Source organism: Dasypus novemcinctus, chromosome Y (assembly GCF_030445035.2).
Source record: "Dasypus novemcinctus isolate mDasNov1 chromosome Y, mDasNov1.1.hap2, whole genome shotgun sequence".
NCBI classification, from domain to species: Eukaryota; Metazoa; Chordata; class Mammalia; order Cingulata; family Dasypodidae; genus Dasypus; species Dasypus novemcinctus.
Genome location: NC_092216.1, coordinates 21608419 through 21618334, shown reverse-complemented (window position 1 = coordinate 21618334; position 9916 = coordinate 21608419). Strand labels below are relative to the sequence as shown.

General features: G+C 40.1%; 1 pseudogene; it reads left to right on the top strand.

The window, feature by feature from the left end:
• Positions 1-4876: 4876 nt before the first annotated feature.
• On the top strand, positions 4877-9629 carry LOC139438355 (calcineurin subunit B type 1-like; annotated as a pseudogene).
• Positions 9630-9916: the final 287 nt, after the last annotated feature.

The window sequence follows — 9916 nt, the reverse complement described above, 5'->3', positions numbered from 1 at the left end:
GTTTACCTTGAGTTACCACTGTTTTTGTCGTGTTTTCTCATTCTTGATATCCAGCAGCCTCCTATTTGTGGGTTCCCAAAACAGCTCACTTAGGCAGGATATGTCCCCACTCTGTCATTTTTTTGTAGGAGAGAGGAAGGTTCACTTTTCTGACATCATCTTGCCCTGTCTCCCCCTGTATTTTCAATGTCACATTTATGGAGTCTAAATCTCCTTAAAAATAAAAAAATTAAAAATTAAAAAAATTTTAAAAGCAAAGTCATTATACAAAAGCCATTTTCAGTAATTTGCTGTGTCCAGTCCTGGCACTGGGGAAGAGAAATTTTTTTTTCTAATTTTTTTATTTTTTATTGACTTTGTAATAATATTACATTAAAAATATATATGTGAGGTCCCATTCAACCCCATCCCCCTACCCCCCCAACAACACTCGTTCCCATCATCATGACACATCCATTGGATTTTGTAAGTACATCTTTGGGCACCTCTGCACCTCATAGGGACACCATACATAGAGAGAGTAATTTTCTGATCTTTAGCCTCTTCTTGCTCTTCTATTGATGCTGTACAGTGTCCTACTGGCTTCCAGAGTATCAAAATAGAAATTCTTCTGAATTCTAAAGTCATGAGTTTTCTTTCCTTTCTTAAAATGACCTAAAATTGTCTTTTTTTAAAGATACATAGATCACAAAAAGTGTTACATTAAAAAATAAAAGAGGTTCCCATATATACCACACCCCAACTCCCTACTCCCCCCACATCATCAACCTCTTTTATCATTGTGCCATGGCTTTCAATGGTTTGGGTAAGACTTTTCTCATTAATGAATAAAATATCCATTGTTCATTGTTGATTTAACTATTCATAAACTCAGTTAATTGACTAATGGCTTAAATCCCTGAAATACCTTCACAGTACCAATAAGGCCAGTGTTTACTTGACTAGAGAACTGGAAACAATAATTAAGCCAAGGTGACACATGAACTTAACTATCACCATCCACCCTTATCAACTTGACACTATAAATATCTCTTTAAATCATACTTAGTCTCTAAATAAAAGTAATAGCAGTCATACTTTTGCCTAAAAGAATTCAACATTTTTTTTACATTTTTACCATCTTTTTTAAAAAGATACATGAATCACAACAAATGTTACATTAAAACATATAAGAATTTCCCATATAACCCACACCCCACCCCACTCTCACTCATTCCACATCAACAATCTCTTTAATCATTGTGGCACATTCATTGCATTTGGTGAATATATTTTGGAGCACTGCTGCACTGCATGGATTATAGGTTACATTGTAGTTTACACTCTCCTAGTCCATTCAGTGGATTATGGCAGTATATATAATGTCTGTCCCTGCAATATCATTTGGAACAACTGCAGATCCTGAAAATGCCCCAAATCACATCTCTTCTTCCCTCATCCAGCCCTTAGCAATTCCTGTGGCTAATCTCTCCACATCAATGATACAATTTCTTCCTTTGCTAGAGTCACAATAGTTTGATAGTATAATACCAGTAAGTCCACCCTAATTCATATTTTATTCGTTCATCCTGTAGACCCTGGGATGGTGATGTATACACCACCTCTAAATCAAGTCAGGATGTGTTTCTCCTCCTTGCAGTTCTGTGTACAAACATGAATGCCCTAGAGAACCCAGACATGGATGAAAGTCTTTGGATAATATTACTTCTTAAAACTGGTGTCCTATAATTTAAACACTATGACAGAGAGTTAATACATCTCTGTTATATGATATGGGGGTAAGACAGCATAGTTGTTTGATATATATGTACTCCAGAAAATAATATTCTTCAAACTGATTCATTCCTGTGGCCTTGAACCTATTGTCGATGAGAGCATTTGATTAGATTACTTCAGTAGGGCATGACCCACTGTGGGTCTTAATCCTCTTGCTATAGTCCTTTATAAATGGATGACTACAAAGAAAGGAGACTGAGAGGAACCCTAGAGGCTGAGGGAGGAAACCACAGAACCCAGGAAGCTAAAAATGATAAGACCCAGATGAGTCTAATGCCTTGATTTGGATATTTTATGGCCTTAGAATTGTAAGCTTATAAGCCAATAAATCTCCATTATAAAAGCCAACCCATTTATGGCTTATTGCCTTGGCAATCTTTAGCAAACTAAAACAGAAATTTGTGCCAAGAGTGGGGTGCTGCTATGAAAATACCAAAAACGCTATAAGGTTTTTTAAATAGGTAAAGGGAAGATTCTTAATGAATTGTGAGAGGGTTAATAGAAAAGGTCTAGACTGCTTTGAAGAGACTGTTGGTAGAAATACAGATGTTGAGAATACTTCTGGTGAAGCTTTAGACAAAAATGATGAATGTGTTGTTGCAAACTAGAAGAAAGATAACCTTTGCTTTAAAGTGGTAACAATTTTGATAAAATTGACATCTAATATTATATGAAGGCAGAATTTGGAAGTGCTGAGTTTGGCTATTTAGCTGAGGAACTTTCCAAACTAAATGTGGAAAGTATGACCTGGCTTCTCATCCCTCACTTGAGAGGAAAATAATAAGATGAGAACTGAACTCCTGGGCACACAGGAAAGAAATTGTTGGTTTGGGAAGTTCTGAGTTTCCAGAAAATGAGTCCCCAAAGAATAGTACCCCATGTGAGATTTAATTAACCATAGAACTGCTCAGTCATTTCATTACAAGATAGGATTGGAAATAAAGTTATCCTGTGAGAATAAGGTCTTATTACCTAAGGGACTGTACCTCCACTGTGCTGCATGTTAAAAGGACTAGGTTTTTGTGCAATCTGTATGACCAGTTCCTCTGCCAGTCTAGTAAGAAATTACCAAAATGGGAGAGATTATGGGAAAATGACTTAAAAAATAGAAATGTGGAAGCTGAGGTCTGGACTGAAGACATCTCAAGCCAGGAGAATATACCCATCCCTATGTGCAGAAGGAGGAGAATGACCTGGCACTTGAAGAAGGTAGGCCTTCCACCCAACTCTTCAGGGCCAGTGCTACCAACCAACCTTCAGAAAGGATGGAGCACATTCCCCAGGACTGGGAAGGGTAAGGCCACCACCCTCAATGTTCTGGGGAGGTTGAGTCTGTGCTCCAGAAATTGGAAGAGTCTGGCCATCAACCCTGTGTTGTCAGAGGGTGAGGTCTAGAGTTTGTCTGCAACTCTGTTGCTTTGTAAGGGTGGATCCTAGAATGTGGTCACTGGAAAAGTTTTTGGAGGGTAGGGCTACCACTCCATCAATCCCCAAGAAGAAGAATGGTTTTATAGATGATTTTCAGCCTTAAAATCTAGTGGAGTGTGTTTTGGAGGTTTTTGAAATTGTTTTGTATACAGGAATCCTATATTCCTTAAAATTGCTCCCTATGGTAATGGGAACTATATATTTTGACAATCCCTCTTTGTATTTTGGAAGCATATATAATTTGTTCTCAGTTTCAAAATCCACAGCTCTAGGGGAATTATGCTCAACCAAAGACCACACCTATAACCAAATTTGATAAGAGTTTTTACTTAATGTTGCAGTGGAGTTAATGTACTTTGCATATGTGCAACAGGAAATAATTTTCCTGAAACTGGTCCATCCTGTTGGTGTGAACCTGTTGTAGATGGGATAAGTTGATTTGCTTACTTCAGTAAGATGTGAGCTAGAGTTGATCTTCTTTAAAAATGCATGTGACCTTTCTACACATGCCTCTTCTGTCACTTTCACTATACCTGTGTTTGGTTCTGGGTCTGGTGTAAACTCAGGGAACCTGGATATCTGGATTGTCCATATGACAATCCTGAGCCTCAGCAGACTTGTAACTCCTACCCTGTGGTTCATTGGACTTACCCTGCCCAGCTAACAGGATGGTGAAGAAGGTCAACTACCACACCAGGGAGCCAAGAGTGCCTACAGCTGCAAACAGAGAAGTGCATCCATCATCCATGTGGAATCTAAACCCCCTCTGATATAGAGGTGAAGTGGACATAACCATTCCAGGGTATGGATTAGAGTGGACTTACTGATATGCTACTATGAAACTATTGTGATTAGTAATGGAATAAATTGTAGCATTGATGTGGAGAAAGTGGCCATGATAGCTGCTGAAGATAGGGAGAGGGAAGAAGAAGTATGATGTGGGAGCATTTTCACGACTTGGAGTTGTCCTGGGTGGTACTACAGGCACAGATGCTGGACATTGTGTGTCCTGCCATGGCCCACTGGGTGGACTTGTGGAGTGTGTAAAATACAATGTAAACCATTATCCATGTGGTGCAGCAGTGCTCCAAAATGTAGTCACCAAATGCAATTAATGTGCCAAGATGATGAAAGAGGCTCTTGATTTGGGGCAAGTGGTGTGAGTGGGATGGGGGTATATGGGAACATCTTATACTTTTTGAATGTAACATTAAAAATATAAAAAAAAATAAAAAAAGAGTGAACACAGCTTTTTCATGCCCTGAGGTTGTGGGTCATCGGGAGCCACTGCAGTCTGTTGTCACCTCTCTGGCATTAGCGCAAAGCTACAACCCCTGAGACTCCTGGCCCCGTCTCCTGCTCTTCCCCTCCTTTCTCTCTGCCTTTTCCCCCCTTTTCTCTCCCCCACCCGTCTTTGAATCTGCATTTTAATTTCTTTTCTTTTCTCTGCTTCCTCCCATCCCCACCCTCTCCCTCTCTTGCCCAGTCACCCCACCGGTGGCCCAGGCCCCAGGGCGCTCCCTTCGCCCTACCGCACCCACCCTCCCCCGCGGGGGCCTGAGAACAGTAGCCGCACCAGGCCACCGCATTTGACCCCTGGCTTGCTGCTCCAGCCTGTCTAAGCGCCCACATTCTTCTCCAACAGAGTGAGCCGTAGGACCTGCTGAGCAAAATGGGAAATGAGGCAAGTAGCTTTTGGAAATGTGCTCACACTTTGATGCTGATGAAGCTAAAAGGTTAGGAAAGAGATTTAAGGACATCGATTTGGACAATTCTGGTTCTTTGCATGTGGAAGAGTTCATGTCTCTGCCAGAGTTACAACAGAATCCTTTAGCACAGTGAGTAATAGATATATTCCACACGGATGGGAATGGAGAAGTAGACTTTAAAGAATTCATTGAGTGAATCTCTCTGCATGTGGTGCAGCAGTGCTCCAGAATGTCTTGGCCAGGTGCAGTGGATGTGTCATGATAATAGAAGAGGTTTTTGATGTGGGAGGGGTGTAGTGGGTGGGGTGGAGGTATATAGGGACCTCATATATTTTATTTTATTTTATTTTATTTTTTCACTATCTTTTTTCAAGTTTTTTAGATCACAGAAAATGTTACATTAAAAAACATGAGGTTCCCATATATCCCACTCTCCACCCCCACCTCCATCAATTTTAATTGTATTTTTGAAGATACATCGTGCCCAAAAAATGTTACATTAAAAAATATAAGAGGTTCTTATATATCCCATCCCCCCACCTGACTTCTCCCACATCAGCAACCTCTTTCATCATTGTGGCACATTCATTGCATTTGGTGAATACTTTTTTTTTTTTTTTGCTGTTCACATATTATGTTTTTTTATTTATTCATTTTCTTAAAAAATATTACATTCAAAAAACATGAGGTCCCCGTTTACCCCCACCACTCCCCCCACAGTAACATTCTCCCCCATCATCAAGACATATCCATTGCGTTTGGTGAGTACATCTCTGGGCATCGCTGCACCCCCATGGCCAATGGTCCACACCATAGTCCACACTCTCCCATGTTCCATCCAGTGGACCATGGGAGGACATAATGTCTGGTAGTTGTCCCTGCAGCACCACCCAGGACAACTCCAAGTCCAGAAAATGCCTCCACATGTCATCTCCTCCTCCCATTCCCCGCACCCAGCCGCCACCATGGCCACTTTTTCCACACCAATGCCACATTTTCTCCATTATTAACCACATTAATTCATGAATAGAATATCATTAAGTCCACTCTAATCCTTACTGTATGCCTCTTTCCTATGCACCTTGGCTTGGTTGTGTCCATTCCACATCTATGTCAAGAGGGGGCTTAGATTCCACATGGATACTGGATGCAATCCTCCTGCTTTCAGTTGTAGGCACTGTAGACTCCATGGTGTGGATGTTGACATTCTTCAACTCCATGTTAGCTGAGTGGGGTAAGTCCAATAAATCAGAGTGTAGGAGCTGAAGACTGTTGAGGCTCAGGTTCTGGTTATCATATTGTCAGTCCAGTGATTCAGATCCCCTAGATATATCTTAAACCCCAGCACCAACTACAATTCCAGTAAAGTAGCAGGAAAGGCTTGTGAAAAGAGATCACATCTGAGTCCAGCTCCATCATGCAGAAACACCAACTCCAAAGAAGGGCCAAATGACATGACAGTGAACTCCATCTGCCATGACCATAAAACCTGTTGGTCTCTTTAGCCCTCAGAAGAATAAATACCTGGGGTTGTATCTACTTTATCTGTCTCTGAGACTCTGTTCAGGTGTGCATAAGGGCAATCCTTCTGACAACCTCCAGACTCTTTTTTAGAGACTCATAACCATATAAACTCATTTGTCCTTTCCATTTCCCCCTTACTTTAGGTCAAACAGCCTTTTTAACTCCTGTTATTATATGTAGACAGGGATATTCTGCTGGTCTGCATTGAACCTTTAATTCAAGGTCATTTTCTAGTTACATCATCAGCTGGTACTTGGTAGTGATCCCTCGGTGCCAGGGAGGCTCATCCCCGGGTGTCATGTTCCATGCTGGGGTAAGGCAGTGCACTTACATGCTGAGGTTGGCTTTGATACTGGCCACATTTGAGTAACACAGAGGCTGTCAGGAGGGAACACTTAGGCACAGTGCTGCTCTAGGCATTGTTCTTATTTCAGGTGTATAGGCTTACAAGCATAGTCATTAGTATCAGGGGCTCACTGTTGGACCCTCATTCATTCCTGGTCCTTGCTGTTGCACCCGAGGGACTGCTGCTGCTCCCCTAGGGACCATGACAGAGCCCCCCCAGCCAGGAGCCCAGTACCCCCTCAGCTGTTGTTTTTAATTGTTTCCACTATGAGTATATCCAAATATTTCCATGCACCCTGGACACATGCCCTGTATAACTCCCTGTCACCATATGTCCCCTGTCAATAACACCCCATACCAGTATTCCTCCACTGCCATTGTTGAACCATTCTGTGATCCAAAACTTCCTGAAAAGTGAAGCCCAATATAATGTCAGGTTCCCTTACTAGTAAAATGGAATATAGCAATGAGTTTAAAGGTTAGATATAGAATACATATTGATTTGGAAAAATTCTACATCCTATCTTTTTCTTTTCTTTTTTCCTAATTATTAAGCTTCTCTTAACAAGAGCCATAGATCACAGTAATTCATATATACAATATACAGTACTCCCACATATCCAATATAAACCCTTTTCCCTTCCACAGCCATAATCTTTTAACTTATTCATATCACATTTACTGAAACTGATGTACAGATATTGAGACAATAGCTTTCAAAAAAGGTAACATTTGTGATTACATTGTGGTTTATACTTTAGGCTATACAGTTTTCTAAATTTTTAGTTATCCTATGTTTTACATTATGGTTTACATTATTAGTCTGCCATCCCCTATATGTTTTCAGTGTAATATTACATGTTTTATATCCATCCTTGTGTACACTTGTGAAACACTTCTATTGCCCTCACAGTTACGTTGGTTCCATCTATTCAATATTTAATTCCCCCTCCCCTTGGGGCCCACAGTGACAGTCAATCTTCACTTCTTGAGGAGCCATGTTCAGAGATACTTGCAACAGTGTTGAGGGCTTGACTTGCTCAACTGCCCTAATGCCCTGGGAGCCACCATTTCTCTTGAGAGATACAGTTCCCTCTATTTGATGGCATTAGTCCTCCACAGGATGTGGGTCTACCTTCACTCTCATTATATGGGTCTCTACCCATGGTATAACCCACTCTGGCAAAATGAGCATTCACATATTCACTAGGAGTCTGTCCTACATCAGATTATCCCCTTTAAATATCTTAAACAGGTAACTTTCCTAATTATATATTGAAAAGGTTTTCTCAGCATTATACTCTCAACCAACACCTGACATTTTCCTAAGTTCGTATGTTGTCCCACCCTCCCCCCAATTTCTTGGGCAATATTATCCATCTGCCCATTCCTAGACCCCCTCAAGCTCTCAAAGCCCCATCCAAAGGTAACCCAATGCCCCCATTTTATCCCTTCCTTGTACACATACTTACCTCCAGCTTATCCATAGATTTCACCCATGTAGATGTCAGCTTACATCCTTCCTCTATCCCCCAATTTCCTGTAAGCCTATCTTCCAGTCTCTAGCTCTCTGAGGCAGCTTGCTTATTTCATGTCACTGAGGTGATGTAGTATTTGTCCTTCAATGCCTGGGTTACTTCACTCAACATAAGGTTCTCAAGATTCATCCATGTTATCACGTGAGTTTGTAGTGTATTTGTTCTTAAAGCTGAGTAGTATTCCATTGTATGTATATACCACATTTTATTGATCCTCTCATCTGTTGATGAGCATTTGGGTTGATTCCAACTTTTGGCGATAGTGAACAATGCTGCTATGAACATTGGTGTGCATATATCTGTTTGTGTCCTTGTTTTCAGTTCTGCTGTGTATATACCCAGCAGTGGAATTGCTTGGTCATATGGCAAATCTGTGGTTAGTTTTTTGAGAAACTGCCAAACTGTCCTCCAGAATGGTTGGATCCTTCTGCATTCCCACCAGCAGTGGATGAATGTTCCTATTTCTTCACATCCTCTCCAGCATTTGTATTCTTCTGTTTTTTTCATAGCTGTCAATCTTATGGGAGTAAGATGGTATCTCATTGCAGTTTTGTTTTGCATTTCCCTGATAGCTAAAGATTTGGAGCATTTTTTCATGTGCTTTTTAGCCATTTGTATTTCTTCTTTGGAGAAGTGTCTGTTTAAATCTTTTTCCCATTTTTTAAATGGGTTGTTTATCTTTTTATTTTCAAGATATAGGAGTTCTTTGTATATGCAAGTTATAAGCCTCTTATCAGATATATGGTTGCCAAATATTTTCTTCCATTGTGTAGGGTCCCTTTTTACTTTCTTGACAAACTCCTTTGAGGTGCAGAAGGCTTTAATTTTGAGGAAGTCCCATTTATTTATTTGTTCTTTTGCTGCTTATGCTTTTTGTGTGATGTTCATGAAGCCATTTCCTATTACAAGGTCTTGTAGATGTTTCACTACACTGCTTTCCAAGGTCTTTATGGTCTTGGCTCTTAAATTTAGGTCTTTGATCCATCTTGAGTTGATCTTTGAATGTAGCATATAAAAGAAAATAAAAAAGAAGAAAAAGAATTCATTGAAGGAGCCTTTTAGTTCAGTGTCAAAGGAGACAAGGAACAAAAGTTGAGGTTTGCATTCCGTATCTATGACATGGATAAAGATGGGTATACAGCTGAAGGTGATGGTGGGGAACAATCTGAAAGCTACACAGTTAATGCAAATTGTAGACAAAACCATAATAAATGCAAAAAAGGATAGAGATGGAAGAATATTCTTTCAAGAATTCTGTGCTGTTGTAGGTGACCTAGCTATCCACCAATAGATGATGGTAGATGTGTGACTCTTTTAAAGAGTCCTACCAGACACTTTTCCTTTCTTCTCCATCTCTGAAGATCTGCTCGAGATGTCCAGCATTGCTCTTTGTGTGTATTTAAATGGAAGTATTTTTCTCTGTGAAGTCACATTTTCCAACATGAGTCTTATGAAACCAACCAAGTGTATTGAACTCTTATTCTCTCAATAACCCTGTGTAGCATTTTAAAGTCTAAAGAATAAAAAAATGAAAAGAGCTTATCATTGTGGTGAAGAAAGAAAAGGTTTTCGTTTTTTAATTTATTTTTCTTTATC